The following is a 16,425-nucleotide window of genomic DNA, read 5'->3' as shown; positions in this document are numbered from 1 at the left end:
TTTGCCTCCTCTACCTCCACCTCCAAGAAGGAACGATGATCACCACCAGGACGAGGGGGATCGGGGCTTCCAGGAGCCTCGGGCCATTTCCTGCATCTTGGGCGGCTCACAGGCCCCGTCTTCCCACCGTGTCTTCAAGCAGTTTGCGCGCGAGGTGAATGAAGTGCTCCCCAAGCCTGAAGCAACTTGCCCACTCAAGTGGTCAAAGTGTGCCATCACCTTCGACTCCTTAGACCGGCTCAAGTGCGCGGCCACCGCTGGCACGCTCCCCCTGCTCTGCTCCCCCGTCATCAGCAACGTGACTGTCACTGAGGGAGTCCTTGATTAGGGGGTGTCCGGATAGCCGAACTATCACCGTTGGCCGGACTCCTGGACTATGAAGATACAAGATTGAAGACTTCGTCCCGTGTCCGGATGGGACTTTCCTTGGCGTGGAAGGCAAGCTTGGCGATACAGATATGTAGATCTCCTACCATTGTAACCGACTCTTTGTAACCCTAACCCTCTCCGGTGTCTATATAAACCGGAGGGTTTTAGTCCGTAGGACGAACAACAATCATACCATAGGCTAGCTTCTAGGGTTTAGCCTCTTTGATCTCGTGGTAGATCTACTCTTGTACTACCCATATCATCAATATCAATCAAGCAGGAGTAGGGTTTTACCTCCATCGAGAGGGCCCGAACCTGGGTAAAAACATCGTGTCCCTTGTCTCCTGTTACCATCCGCCTAGACGCACAGTTCGGGACCCCCTACCCGAGATCCGCCGGTTTTGACACCGACATTGGTGCTTTCATTGAGAGTTCCTCTGTGTCATCACCTTTAGGCCCGATGGCTCCTTCGATCATCAACAACGACGCGGTCCAGGGTGAGACTTTTTTCCCCGGACAGATCTTCGTATTCGGCGGCTTTGCACTACGGGCCAATTCACTTGGCCATCTGGAGCAGATCGAAAGCTACGCCCCTGGCCATCAGGTCAGATTTGGGAGTTTTAACTACACGGCTGACATCCACGGAGACTTGATCTTCGACGGATTCGAGCCACAGCCAAGCCTGCCGCACTGTCTCGATGGGTATGGTCTAGCTCTGCCGTCGAACAGTGCCCTCGAGGCCGCACCAGCATCCGCTCCGACCCTTAGCTCGGAGCCGACTTCGCCGATCGAGGACGAGAGGCTGGACACCGCCTCGGGGGCTACGATCTCTACGGCGATTGAGCCGAACACCATCCCTGTCCTTTGCAAAGCCCGTGACTCCAAGGTGCCAGACTCCTCTCCGGACTCCGAACCTCCCGCGCCCCTGCCAATCAAATTCGATTGGGCGCCGGTTATGGAGTTCACTGCCACGGACATCTTTCAACACTCGCCCTTTGGCGACATCCTGAATTCACTAAAGTCTCTCATTTTATCAGGAGAGCGCTAGCCGGACTATGATCAGGAACGTTGGGATGCGGACGACGATGAAATTAAACGCTCACCCACCACCCACTTTGTAGCCACTATCGAGGATTTAACCGACATGCTCGACTTCAACTCTGAAGACATCGAATGTATGGACGACGATGCAGGAGACAACCAAGAACCAGCGCCTACAGGGCACTGGAAGGCAACCTCGTCATACGACATATACATGGTGGACACCCCAAAAGATGGGAATGGCAATGGAACAGCGGAGGACGACCCCTCCAAGAAACAGCCCAGGCGCTGGCGTCAGCGGCGCCGCTCTAAATCCCGCCACAGCGAAAATGGTGATTCCGGCACGGGAGATAATAACACCCCGGACAGTGCCGAAGACAACCCCCTCCAGCAGGATTCAGCACAGGAGGAGGGAGAAGCCAGCCCTCATGATAATTACATGCCTCCTTCCGAAGATGAAGCAAGCCTCGACGACGACGAATTTGTCGTGCCCGAGGATCCCGTCGAACAAGAGTGTTTCAAGCACAGGCTTATGGCCACGGCAAGTAGCCTTAAGAAAAAGCAGCAGCAGCTTAGAGCTAACCAAGACTTGCTAGCTGACAGATGGACCAAAGTCCTTGCAGCCAAAGAGTACAAACTCGATCGCCCCTCCAAGAGCTACCCAAAACGCAGGCTACTACCCCAATTAGAGGAGGAAGAACCCAAACCTATATCACCAGCGCATGACGCGGCCGACTGGCCACCTCGTGGCCGCGACAAAGAGGCCTCTAGGCCTTCCACTAAAGCCGCACACCGGCGTCGCTCGAAAAGTACAAAGCCACAGGGAAATGCGCCAGACTTTCGAGACATATTGGAGGACAAGGCAAGGCAAATAAGATTGATCTATGGATCGCGTGGGGGCCCCACGACACGTGATGACAACCGTCACACCGGATACAGCAATTCCGGCCGGGCCGAACACAGTAGACAAAGCTCATTTGAGTTGCGTCGTGACATAGCCCAATACAGAGGCGCCGCACACCCACTATGCTTCATAGACAAAGTAATGGATCATCAAATCCCCGAGGGTTTCAAACCCATAAACATTGAATCATACGACGGCACGACAAATCCCGCGGTTTGGATAGAGGACTATCTCCTTCACATCCACATGGCCCGCGGCGATGATCTACACGCCATCAAATACCTCCCACTCAAGCTTAAAGGACCAGCTCGGCATTGGCTAAACAGCTTGCCAGCAGAATCAATTGGTTGTTGGGAAGACCTGGAAGCCGCATTCCTTGATAACTTCCAGGGCACATATGTGTGACCACGAGACGCCGATACCCTAAGCCAAATAATTCAGCAGCCAGATGAATCGGCCATACAATTCTGGACACGGTTCTTAACCAAGAAAAATCAAATCGTTGACTGTCCGGATGCAGAGGCCCTTGCAGCCTTCAAACATAACATCCGCGACGAGTGGCTTGCCCGGCACCTAGGACAGGAAAAGCCGAAATCCATGGCAGCCCTCACATCACTCATGACCCGCTTCTGCGCGGGAGAGGACAGCTGGCTAGCTCGCAGTAACAACCTAACCAAAAACCCTGGTAGTTCGGATACCAAGGACAACAATGGCAGGTCGCGTCGCAACAAGCACAAGCGCCGCATTAACGGCGATAATGCTGAAGATACGGCAGTCAATGCCGGATTCAGAGGCTCTAAACCCGGTCAGCGGAAAAAGCCGTTCAAAAGAAATAATCAGGGCCCGTCCAATTTGGACCGAATACTCGATCGCTTGTGCGAGATACATGGCACCCCCGAAAAACCAGCCAACCACACCTACAGGGATTGTTGGGTGTTTAAGCAGGCAGGCAAGTTAAATGCCGCAAACAATGACAAGGGGCTGCATAGCGATCACGAGGAGGAGCCCCGGCCGCCGAACAATAGAGGACAGAAGGGCTTTCCCCCACAAGTGTGGACGGTGAACATGATGTACGCAACCCACATACCCAAAAGGGAGCGGAAGTGTCCACTAAGGGACGTATATGCGATGGAGCCAGTCGCCCCAAAGTTCAAACCGTGGTCCTCCTGCCCGATCACCTTTGATCGAAGGGACCACCCCACTAGTGTCTGCCATGGCGAATTCGTCGCATTGGTTCTTGACCTAATCGTTGACGGATTTCACCTCACTAGAGTCCTGATGGACGGCGGCAGCAGCCTGAACCTGCTTTACCAGGATACAGTGTGCAAAATGGGCATAGACCTCTCAAGGATTAAACCCACAAAAATGACCTTTAAAGGCGTCATACCAGGTGTAGAGGCCAACTGTACAGGCTCAGTTACACTTGAAGTGGTCTTCGGATCCCCGGATAACTTCCGAAGTGAGGAATTAATCTTCGACATAGTCCCGTTCCACAGTGGCTATCACGCACTGCTCGGACGAACCACATTTGCAAAGTTCTATGCGGTGCCGCACTATGCATACCTTAAGCTCAAGATGCCAGGCCCTTGAGGAGTAATCACGGTCAATGGAAACACCGAACGCTCTCTCCCAACGGAGGATCATACGGCGGCCCTTGCGGCGGAAGTACAAAGCAGCCTCTTCAGGCAATTCTCGAGTCCGACTACTAAATGTCCGGACACCGTCAAGCGCGCCCGGAGTAACCTACAACAAGACCGCCTGGCACGTTCCGAGAACGCGTAGCAATGCGGCCCCAACCCCAGCCCTCGCGAAATCGCGAGACCAGTACCGCGCATACATAACTACGCTCTGGAGATACCACGGGCATAGGGGGAGGGGCACGACCACGGCATGCCCAGAGTGCGGCTCAACCGCACCAGGGGCTCCCAAGTGTGTCATTCTTTTTTTTTCTTATTCTCAGGACTCCGTTTTCCAGAAGCCCTGTCTGGCAGTAGAATCGCTGAACTCACGATGCAACAGCCAGGGAAGCAGAAAAGCTACGTCGAGTGTCCAGGTGGTCTCTATTTACGAGCAGTATACCTGTTTTACATACCATCCCGCAGCCTACCCCTGGAGGGGGACATGTTAAATAGTCCCATCCCTTGCTTATCGCACTATTTGTATCATTCTGCTTTCATTGCAGTATCTTTTGAATAAACAATACATAGCTTCTGCTTATTATTGCATTCCTTTTTTTCCCATAAATGTTCATCTATGACATGTTTCACCCGTACAACTTGGTACGGTCAATACACCAGGGGCTTAAGTACCCCAAAACATGGTGTGACAAGTCCGAACACTTTCACAAGTGCGGCACCCCGAACTTATAGCATTATATGCATCGGCTCTGAATCATGTCTTGGGTCAATAGTTGGGTTTGCCCGGCTCCCATGTTTTGGTACCTTACGTTTCGTTATATTGGCTAAGGTAGCGCTGGGAGAGCCACTACGATTGTGCCCCGGTTGAGCTGGGTTGAGCACCTCAGTGGAGAAAGCTAAAACTAGCCGTGATGATAGGGCGAGAGCCGGTCGCTGTTCGAGAGGTTTTTCGGGTCCCTAAAGACTCATGCCACTTAGAGCGAGGAGTCGGCATTGTCCGGACAAGGCGTGGATAGCGCCCTGAACTCAGTCTTGCGAATACCAGGGGCTTCGCTGAAATTTAAAATTATAGAATTCTATGGCTAAGTGAGAGTGTTCAAGCATTATAGTCCGGTTTCCTCGTTCGTCGTGTTGAACGCCTCCCTCGTAGGACCCAAGAATGGGAACAAGAGCGCTCAAGTTTATCCCGAACACCCCAACACTTGTGGCATGGGGGCTGAAGCCAACGACTCGCCATCTCTCAAATTTGATAAACGGCCACACAAAAGGTAATATTTTAAATTAACAAGCGTTGCTTAGCGCATATGAACAAAGTTTTCAGCGTACAGGATAACAAATGTGAGTCTACTAAAAAATTACATCTTTAGAGCATTCACCCGCTATAAGGCGGGAACCCTTCAGGACACCCTCATAGTACATCTCGGGCTTGCGATACTCCTTGCCCGGTAGTGGCGTGTCCGTCACAAGTTCTCGGCGTCCATCTTGCCCCAGTGCACTTTAGAACGGGCAAGGGGCCGACGGGCACCTTCAATGCAGACGGAACGCTTGACGACTTCAATCCATGGACAGGCGTCCACCAGCCGCCGCACCAGACCGAAGTAGCTCCCAGGCATGGCTTCTTTAGGCCACAGCCGAACTATGAGGCCCTTCATGGCCTGTTCGGCCACCTTGTGGAGCTCGACCAGCTGCTTCAGCTGGTCGCTCAGGGGCACCGGATGTCTGTCCTCAGCATATTGAGACCAGAACACCTTTTCCGTCGAGCTCCCCTCCTCGGCTCGGTACAACGCGGCAGCATCGGACACACTACAGGGCAGATCTACGAATGCTCCTGGAGAGCTCCGAATTCGGGTAAGTAACAGATAATTCACTTTTACATGCTTGCTTTGCATGAAGAATGCCTTACCCGCCGCTATCTTTTTTATCACCTCAATCTCCTGAAGGGCCTTCTGGGCCTCGGCCTTAGCGGCTTTGGCACTCTCAAGAACCAAGGCGAGCTCGGACTCTCGAGTCTTCGAGTCACGCTCCAAGCCCTCGTGTTTTTCCACGAGAGCCTGGAGCTCTTGCTGCACCTCCGCCACCCGCGCCTCCTGCTTCGCGGCTGCACTGTTTTTGGCCTTGGACACCGCTTCCTTCAGGGTCGCCACCTCATTCGTGGCCCCTACAATACTCATGTTATTCTTGTCATTTTTTGCAACCAAATCCTTTCTATAAGGTATTACTTTAATAAGGTATTACTTACCTTCCTTGTCCTCGAGCTGCTTCTTGGCAAGGCCGAGCTCGTTCTCGGACAGCTAGAGGCTCTGCTTCAATGCATTGACCTCTGCAGTCAATGCGGCAGAGGTCAGCAGCGCAGCCTGCACTCCCAGATTGACATATTTATGTTAGACTCCTGCGTATATCTTTTTAGATCCTCAGCTCGGCTTTTCTTTCCGAACACCAAACTAAGCATCAGGGGCTACTGTCTATGCAGTAATATTCATACATATCTTAAAAACTTACCTCAAAGCCTGTTAGGAGGCTGGTACAGGCTTCAGTCAGCCGGCTCTTGGCGGACTAAACTTTTTGGATCACCGCACTCATGATAATGCGATGCTCCTTGTCGATGGAGGCACCGTTATGCACCTCCAGCAAGCTATCCGGTGCCTCCGGCTGGACGGAGGCCACCGGCATCGCAGTCTTGCCCTTCTTACGAAGGGGCCGCCTGCAGGACTCCGGAACCACTAAAGGTTCCGGTGCGAAGTCCGGCCCAGGGCCGGACTTAGAACCCCTTGGGGTTTGATCCCCCTTTTGCCCAAAGTCCGGGAGGTCGCCTTGCGGCACCTCCGGGACCTCCTCCTCCTAGATGGGCCCCTTTTGGGACCCCACCTCGGCATCATCAGCAGCGCGAGGAGAGGAGGCGGCCGGAAGTGAAGTGCTATTCACGTCTGACGGAGCCAGGGAGCCGCTCGTTGAAATGGCGAGCCCGTCCTTGGGCGGGCTGCAGGGTTGTATTCGGCATTAGGAGATTCTATGCGACAAACAAAACGCCATGAACTATTCTGGTATCCAGACACTTACGATGACGCCAGGGGCTTAGCCCTCGGTGGCCACTCCTCTTTGCCGTCGTCGGCGTTGGTGGAGTAGTCCGGAGGAAGGGTCCTTCCCTTCTTGAACCCTCCGGCCTCCCCAGTTGGGGAGGCCTTCCTTTTCTTCTCTCCCCCCGCTGGGGGAGAAGCCTCTTTTTTCTCCTCCTCGTCTTCACGGGAGGAGTCCGCCTCAGAGTCATCGGATGATGAGTCCGATAACACCTGACGCCAGGAACTCTTTCGGGTTCCCGTGGCCTTCTTCTTGGCCTTCTTATCTAGCACCATGTGAGGTGCCGGAACCAGCAGCCCCATCAATCGGGCGTCCGCTGGGCCTTCTGGTAAGGGATCCGGACAGTTAACCTGCCCGGACTTCTTCTGCCAGGCCTGTCAAAGGTAAGGGAGTTTAGATCCCGCATAGAGTCAAACTATGAAAAACAAGTGTCCTGTAAAGGGTAAAATAGCTTACCTCGCTAGCTTGATGCTGCGAGCTGAAACCGCGATCTTCGGTAGCGGATGCGGGAGCCTCAGCGCCCTTGAACAGCACCTTCCAGGCATCTTCGTATGTAGTGTCGAAGAGCCTTCTCAAGGTTTGGTGCTGTGCCGGATCAAATTCCCACAAGTTGAAGGCCCGTTGTAGGCACGGGAGGATCCGGCGGATGAGCATGACCAGGACTACATTGACGAGCTTGATCTTCTTGTTCACAAGGTTTTGGACGCAGGTTTGGAGTCCGGTCAGCTCTTCCAAATCACCCCATGTCAGACCCTTCTCTTTCCAGGAGGTGAGCCGTGTGGGGATGCCAGATCGGAATTCGGGGGCCGCTGCCCATTCAGGGTCACGCGGCTCGGTGATGTAGAACCACCCCGACTGCCACCCTTTGATGGTTTCCATGAAGGAGCCCTCGAGCCATATGACATTGGGCATCTTGCCCACCATGGCACCTCTGCACTCTGCCTGCTGGCCGCCCACTACCTTCGGCTTGACATTGAAGGTCTTCAGCCATAATCCTAAGTGGGGCTTGATGCGGAGGAAGGCCTCGCACACAACGATAAACGCTGAGATGTTGAGGATGAAATTCGGGGCCAGATCATGGAAATCCAGGCCGTAGTAGAACATGAGCCCCCGGACAAATAGGTGGAGTGGGAAGCCCAGTCCACGGAGGAAATGGGGAAGGAACACCACCCTCTCATGGGGCCTAGGGGTGGGGACGAGCTGCCCCTCGTCTGGAAGCCGGTGCGCAATGTCGTTGTGCAGGTATCTGGCTTTCCTCAACTTTTTGATGTGCTTCTCCATGACGGAGGAGGCCATCCACTATCCTCCCGCTCTGGACATGGTTGGGGAAGGTTGAGGCGAGATGTACGGACTTGGGCGCTGGAGCTGGAGTGCGCGGAAATGGATGAGCAAAGGAGGAATAAGGCGTAGATGAAAAGGTGGATCCTTATCCCCTTATATGGACGGATGAAGCTATGCGTCCCCCACCAGCCTAGTAAAACTTGATTATCTCCCAAGCGCCGTAATCAACGGCATGGTTGGATTACCCACGCCCGTATTGATGAGAATCCCGGAATAAGGGGGCACGATCTCCGCTTCGATAAGACGTGCCAAGGAAACCGCCTCGCTAAACATGCTGAGGTGGGACAGTAAAAATGATTCCTATAAAGGCTTGGCCGTGGTGTGACGTGACGCCGCAGAATACGTCAGCAGATTGAATTTGTGTAAAGATTATTCTCTTTACGGTGGTATGTGGAACTTATTTTGCAGAGCCGGACACTATCCTTGTGTTCAAAATCTTCTATGAAGTATTCGGAAGAGGAACCCGCCTTGCAATGCCGAAGACAATATGCGCACCGCACTCGTCGTCATTGAAGCCTGGTTCAGGGCTATTGAGGGAGTCCTGGATTAGGGGATGTCCGGATAGCCGAACTATCACCGTTGGCCGGACTCCTGGACTATGAAGATACAAGATTGAAGACTTCGCCCCGTGTCTGCATGGGACTTTCCTTGGCGTGGAAGGCAAGCTTGGCGATACGGATATGTAGATCTCCTACCATTGTAAACGACTCTGTGTAACCCTAACCCTCTCCGATGTCTATATAAACCAGAGGGTTTTAGTCCGTAGGACGAACAACAATCATACCATAGGCTAGCTTCTAGGGTTTAGCCTCTTTGATCTCGTGGTAGATCTACTCTTGTACTACCCATATCATCAATATCAATCAAGCAGGAGTAGGGTTTTACCTCCATCGAGAGGGCCCGAACCTTGGTAAAAACATCGTGTCCCTTGTCTCCTGTTACCATCCGCCTAGACGGACAGTTCGGGACCCCCTACCCGAGATCCGTCGGTTTTGACACCGACAGTCACCAAGACCCTCATCGATGACGGAGCAGGGCTCAATGTTCTCTCCGTTCAGACGTTCGACAGGCTCCAGGTGCTGTACTACTAGCTGCACCCCACCAAGCCATTCTCGGGAGTGACAGACGGATCGACACATCCGATCAGGCAAGTTTGCCTCCCTGTCACCTTCGGCAAGCACAACAACTACCGCACCGAGCTCATCGACTTCGACGTCACCGACATCCACCTGCCCTACAACGCCATCCTAGGGTACCCAACACTGGCCAAGTTCAAGGCGGCCACACACCACGGCTACAACGTCCTCAAGATGCCAGGCAGTGGCGGCATCATCACGGTCGCCAGTCAAGAGATGGATGCAATGTGCTACCTCAAGCGCGCCTTCCAGGCTGCAGTAGTTGAGAACCCAGAAGATGAAGACGGCGCCCTCCCTCCTGAGGTTGACCCCAAGGCAAAGAAGCTGCAGCTGGGCCAGGGGTCTCGTGAGGGAGCATCACTCGAGGACGGAGCGCTGAGTCTCGCGTCTCCGGACGCGGCACCTTCACCCATCAAATAAGAAGGCGCGTCTGGCGCTCCTCTCAGGCGGGGCTTGGGGGCTCTCCTTTGGATGGCCTTAGATCTGGCCAATGTCGCGAGAGTGGCGCTTGGGCACCATGTGGAGGCGCTCTTCAGAGCACGCTTCCCAGGAGAAGGCAGTAGGCATGGGGCACCAGGCATTCAGGAGTTCATCAGCAAGGTAATCGAGGAGATTCAGGAAGGAAGGGCTCTGCAAGGCGGTCGTTGCTTGCCGCGTGGCCTAGCTCATTGCCCTGGCAAGGGTAAGGAGTTCCGCCTCTGCATCGACATCCCCGGCGTCAACAGGGCCACATCTCAGCAGCTCATGTGGCCGTCTCGTGTCGGCTGATGCGAGGGTTCGCCTCACAGCTACGTCCGCATGCTGTTTGGCCTGGCGGGCACGACTAAGGCGTTCCAGCGCTACATGAGGGACGCTCGGGCATCCTGCGAGGCTAGACACCAGGCAATCCTGGTGGAGATGGAGGAGCACCTTCAAGAGCCTTCCGGCCCCTCCGAGCCTCCCGAGCCTCGGCACCAGAGCAGCTCATGAGGAGCGGCTTCAGCGGCGCGTGTTTTTGACTACTTCAACAACTCTTGAGCAATGGTACCAGGAGACATCTCCCTAGTTCCTTCAGTTTGGGGGCGCCCCTCGGGTTGCATCATCCCTAGGTCGTGTGCGTCCGTCCCTAGGGCATGTATCCCTTCAGCATTTATCAGAGCCAGTTACAATCCTTTGCAAGCTACTTTTGAATTATTGACTGCTTGACCGGCGCTTCATCGCTAAGAAAGTCTCGCGCCCTTGCAAGGCCTCCCACGACCGCCTCATGATTAAGGACTGACACGTCGTCTGTGCTCGGGTCCGTCCCTGCAGCGTCGCTAAACCCAAGTAGCTGAGCTCTGGCTCATGGGCCAGTTCCCATATACGTCACCTCCCATGGCGCTTGGTGCCTTGTTCTCACATGAGCTAATCGCGTGTGGATGAGTGATGGCGCGCCACCTGGTGCCCCGTGGCCATGGGAACCACGCGCCGGTTACTTTTCTTCAGGATCTTTGCATGAGAAGACTAGGCACGACGTCTGTGCTCGGGTCCGTCCCTGCAGCGTCGATAAATCTAGCGGCTGAGCTCAGTCTGGCAGGCCGGTCCCGTTCACGTCACCTCCTGGGGTCGTTGGTGTCTAGCCTTATCATGCAATAACCTCAGGAAACTAATTAGGTGCAGGCTGCCTAACCATCTCGCAGGACCAATTCAAGCATCTCCAATCAAGACCAGGTGCAACCCACCTTGAGGAAGGGCCCCGTGAGTCCCGTGCTGGCTCGCGGGTGCCCATATACACCTCCTCCAGCCCTGCCGTGCAAGCCACGTGTCAGGGCGGGGCTGTACACACCCCGGGGCTCTCCTCAGAGGGAGCGCCCTCCCACGCACCAGTGGAAGCACCATGCATCGCGCTGTCCATCGACACTACCGAGGAGCTGCTAAGCCCGTGCAAGAGCGGAAGCACTATGCTCCGCGCTGGTGATAAACAACTAGGGGTGGCCTCACAGATGCATTAACCTCAGGGAGCCTCCGGGCTCAGTGACTAGCCTCACCGCGCTGCACTCCCTCAGGAAGGTAGCGTGAGGGGGCTGGGGACAGGGGCTATGCTCAGGTCATGCCTGGTGTACCCCACCTCACTAGGCCTCACGGGCCTGGTCTTCGCGCACCCCTCCCAAGCGAGAGCTCGGTGAGGAAAAGGTAGAATGGTCTATTCGTAAGTCAAGGGGGACTCCTGAGCATCGCGTCTCAGGAGCCTAACTTGTCATGTAGCCCCTCGCCTCTTGGGCTCATCCTGGTGATCCAAACGACTCAACGACGGCTGAATCATGCACGGGGCCGGGCCCTGCCGATGCAGAACACCAAGACCTGGCTGTCACCCTTCTTTTTCAAGTCGTTCGCACGTCAAGGGGGACTCCTGAGCATCGCATCTCAGGAGCCTAATTGGTCACGTAGCCCCTCACCTCTTGGGTTCGTGCTGGTGATCCGGATGACTCAATGACTATTGAGGCATGCGCGGGGCTGGGCCCTGCCGACACAGAACAACAAGGCTTGCCCCTACATCTTCTCCTAAGCTGTTCGGACGTCAAGGAGGACTCCTAAGCATCACGACTCAGGAGCCTAACTGTTCACGTAGTCCCTCACCCGTTGGGCTCATCCTGGTGATCTGAAGGACCCAACGCCGACTGAGGTACACGCGGAGTCGGGCTCTGCCGACACAGAACAACAAAGCAAACGAAAAATCTGAAGGAGCATAATCTAGTTATTACAAGACATATTGTTCCAAACAAATAGTTTTAAACGCCTTCCCGAGGCATGCCGCATGATGCAGGATAAAGAAGCAAAAGCAGAATCGTCGGGCCACCTCTTCATACTTGGGCGTCACCACTGCCCGCCAGCAGAGCCTCATCGCCAGGTGCATCGCTCGTTCCGCCGGCTTCAGTTGGAGGACCAACGACCAGGTATTTGCTCAGCATGGCGTCCACGAAGGAGAGTGGCCAATGCAGGCTGCACTTAGCGGTACCACAGGCAAGAAAGCAAGCATAACCTCCCCAATGGATGCAGACATAAAAAAGATAAGTCCCATCTCGCTACAACACCAGTTTCGCTTCCCACGCCCCGCCTCGCGGTTCCACTTGGGCGGTTCGACTCTCCTTTTTGATTTTCTATACAGCTGCTTGCATGCCAAAGGGGACCTCGTGAGCATCGCGTCTCATGAGCTCTTACCGGACCTCGGGCCGCTCACCTCCTAGCCTTGACCACGGCATCGCAACGTGGCATACTAGCAACGATAGAAGCCTGCCTGGGGACTGGGTCTTGTCGGTGTAGAGCGCCACACTGTCTAGGGAAGAGAAAAGGGAGGGACTCAGCCGAACTGGAATACGCGCAACCATTATGAAATCAAAAGAAACGGGATACTATTAAATGCATTCTGATCTTCATCTCGCGCAGGACAAACAACTACAGGGCCCTACGGTATCACTGACGACGCTGGGCGGCAGCCGCAGCTGCGCTGCGGCCTCGGCGGGAGCTTGGCGGCACGTAGCTGTTGTCGCTCGACTCCGAAGAATCACTGGGCTAAGGAGAGTCGCTAGATTCCCAGGAATCACGGCTGCTGCTGGACGAAGCACTGAAGGTGGCAGCGGCGTGTCCAGCACCCACTACGGCGTCCCTCGAGGTGTCTCCTCCAGGGCAGCATTCCAGCTGCTTGCCCTCCTCGTTGAAGACCTTGAAAAACAAGGTGGCTGCGCCGTCGTACTCAAAGTGGATCGCCAGGGCTCCCTCCGCTCGGCAAGCCCGGGCGATCTCGCCCCATCCTCACATCATGAAGACGTCTCCAGGCGGCACCACCTCGACTTCAGCCCCGGTAGCCAAGTTGTGGCAACATGCATGCTGCAGCCATAGCTCAACCGGTCCCCTCGGAGGCACCTCGCAGGTGAAGAACCACGGGAGTCGGATCCAGGTGTCGGGAGGCATGGCCGCCCACACCACGAACTCGCGCGAGCTACCCTCAGCGTGGGTCCATGGTGTGGTCGGCAGGGCAATGGCGGCCCTGCCATTCCCATCAGGCGCCGCTCGACGGTGCACTCCATCATCTTGAGCACGGGCGTATAGGGGGAGGGGGAAGCCAGGCGGAGGCCTCGATTGCCAAGGCCTGGCCACCTCTCGCGCCACGCTGGCATTGTCGGGAAGGCGGATCCGTTTCTTCGGCGGGAGAGGGTCAGGCCCCTTCCTAGTATCCTTCCCCTTCTCTACCGCAGAGAACGTCCTGATCAGCGCCATGAGAGCGAGATGGAGAGGAGAAGAAGCAGGTGGGTGCAAGATGAAGGAGAGATGGGCAGGGGCTCCACCCGATTGCACATTTATAGCCGGGAGAAGGTAAATCCTCGGCCTCCCATGATTTCCAGTAATGATGATGCTCTCTACATGCAGCAGGCAGTTGGCAAGTCGAGCAGTTGCCGAGGCAGCATGGGGAAGCGGAGTCGCCCACGTCCAATCAATCGCCACGCGTCACCAAGGCTGCAGGTGGTTAGGGCCCACGGCACTCTACACTTTCCCTTTGGCTTTGTCTAGAAGCCAGGTCCGAGCACGCCTTGGGCCCGGGGGCTACTGTCGGCGTCCTGGATTCGGGGGTATCTAGACCTGTGTGCCTACGGCCCACCAGTGGCTTCATCGACGGCCTGGTACGGCTCAGCTTCAACACCAACACTGCTAGACCCTCGCGAGGGGCCAAGCCTCGCGAGGGGGACGATGCCGAGACCCCTGAAGGAAGTGGCCACCTCAGGAGGGCTCCTGAGGGGCGGAGAGTTCTATGCAAGATACCTCAGGAGGCTCAGCTGACGCGAGCCATGACGACCAAGGCCAGACGGGCGCCAGGCGGGTGCACAGCGCAGGTTTCCTCTTTGGTGCAAGGGAGGCAAGCCACAGGTGCGGAGTCCCGAGGAATCAGCCAAAGGTTTCCATTCTGGTGCAACAAGACCAAGAACACCAGGACGACAGGACAGAGGTCATCACCGAGCCCACCGCAGCGTCACGACCAGAGGCTTTTTGCAGGCGAAGACTACTTTTGTCAGGATAGACTATACTACTTGTCCCCTTTCAAATCCCGCTGTTGTGGGATACCTTCCCGCTCATATTTGGGAAGAGGACCAAGGCCACTATATATATAGGACTTAGCCACCATCATAGAGAGGGACCGAGATCAGAACAACTAGAGCACCACACTAGCTCAAGAACACCTCACCTCTTGAGGCTTGTTCAGCCACTGTACTAGTTCATCCATAGCCCCTCGAGGCAATGCACCACACCACACTGGATTAAGGTATTACACCACAACGATGGCCCGAACTAGTATAAATCTCTGTGTCTTTGTGTCTCTTCAAGCTCGACGCGCTAGGCTAGGAGGATCGCGAGGAGGTAGGCTGGGCAGGTTGAGATCTCCGCACGCACCCTAGAGTTTGAACCTCTCAAGGGCTGCTGAATCCCTAAATCCGACAGGCGGCATGGACGACGATGCCAAAGAAGAGCAAGGCCTGAACCCGTCGTTTGCCAGATGTTGGACGGCCACTTCTTCGTACGACATATACATGGTGGACACACCCAAAGAGAATGACGCTAACAACGGGAAGATTCTAGAGGATGAACCTGCTAACGAAGCATCATCGTCAGCGGTGCCGACCAAAATTGTGTCATGAAAAAGACAACAATACCGGCACCAGAGACAATAATACCCCGGATAACGCCGAAGACCAAGAAGCCCCTGTCGAGCCAACATCCGAGCAGGATGATTGGGAAGAGGGGCAAGTCAACCCCGATGATCCTATCGGGGACGAGGTCTCGGAGGATAGTAACTACCTATCAACCTACGAAGAGGATGAGAGCCTGGGTGACGAAGACTTCATCGTACTAGAGGACCGCCTCGAACAAGAGCGTGTCAAGCGCAGGCTAATAGCCATAGCAAGAAGCCTTAAACAGAAGCGGCACCAACTTCAAGCCGATAAGGATTTACTCAACGACAGATGGACTAATGTCCTGGCAGCCGAGGAATATGGCCTCGAGCGCCCAACTAAAAGTTACCCGAAGTGCATGTTGCTCTCCCAATTCGACGAGGAGGTCCTAGAGCCTATACCAACAACACGTAACGCAGATGGTGGACCTGACCGGCCACCATGTGGTCAGGACAGAGCGGCAATCGAAGCCGAACACCAACCTGCACCACCTTGCCCTAGAGGCATAGAAATAGCGGCCGCAGGACGCACACATGACCTGTGATAGGACCTGGACAATAGAGAAGGTCATACCAGATCAATTTATGGATCACGAGGGCGTGCACCAGCGCAAGAAGATGACCATCAAGCCTGGCGCGATAAACACAACCTCACACTGGCCGAAAACCGCATACAGACTCCATCCAAACTGCGCCATGACGTCGCCCGATACAAAGGAGATGCACACCCTCTATGCTTCACCGATGAAGTAATGGAGCACCAATTTCCAAAATGGTTTAAACCCGTAAACATTGAATAATACGATGGCACCACAGATCCCGCAATATGGATTGAAGACTTTCTTCTCCATATCCACATGGCCCGCGGTGATGACCTACATGCCATCAAGTACCTTCCCCTAAAACTTACGGGACCAGCACGACATTGGCTGAATAGCCTCCTAGAAAATTCTATTGGAAGTTGGGAAGACTTGGAGAACGCCTTTAGAGACAACTTCCAAGGTACCTATGTTCGGCCCTCGGATGCCGATGACCTTAGTCACATAATTCAGCAACCCAGTGAATCAGCCCGGAAGCTCTGGACCGGGTTCTTAATTAAAAAGAACCAGATTCTAGATTGTCCAGACACCGAATCCCTCACGGCCTTCAAACACAGTGTCCGAGACGAGTGGCTCACCTGACATCTCGGTCAAGAGAAACCGAAGTCCATGGCAGCCCTTATCGCACTTATGACCCAATTTTGCG

This window comes from Triticum aestivum, chromosome 4B (genome assembly GCF_018294505.1).
Source record: "Triticum aestivum cultivar Chinese Spring chromosome 4B, IWGSC CS RefSeq v2.1, whole genome shotgun sequence".
Taxonomy (NCBI): domain Eukaryota; kingdom Viridiplantae; phylum Streptophyta; class Magnoliopsida; order Poales; family Poaceae; genus Triticum; species Triticum aestivum.
Note: the sequence above shows the minus strand (reverse complement) of the source record.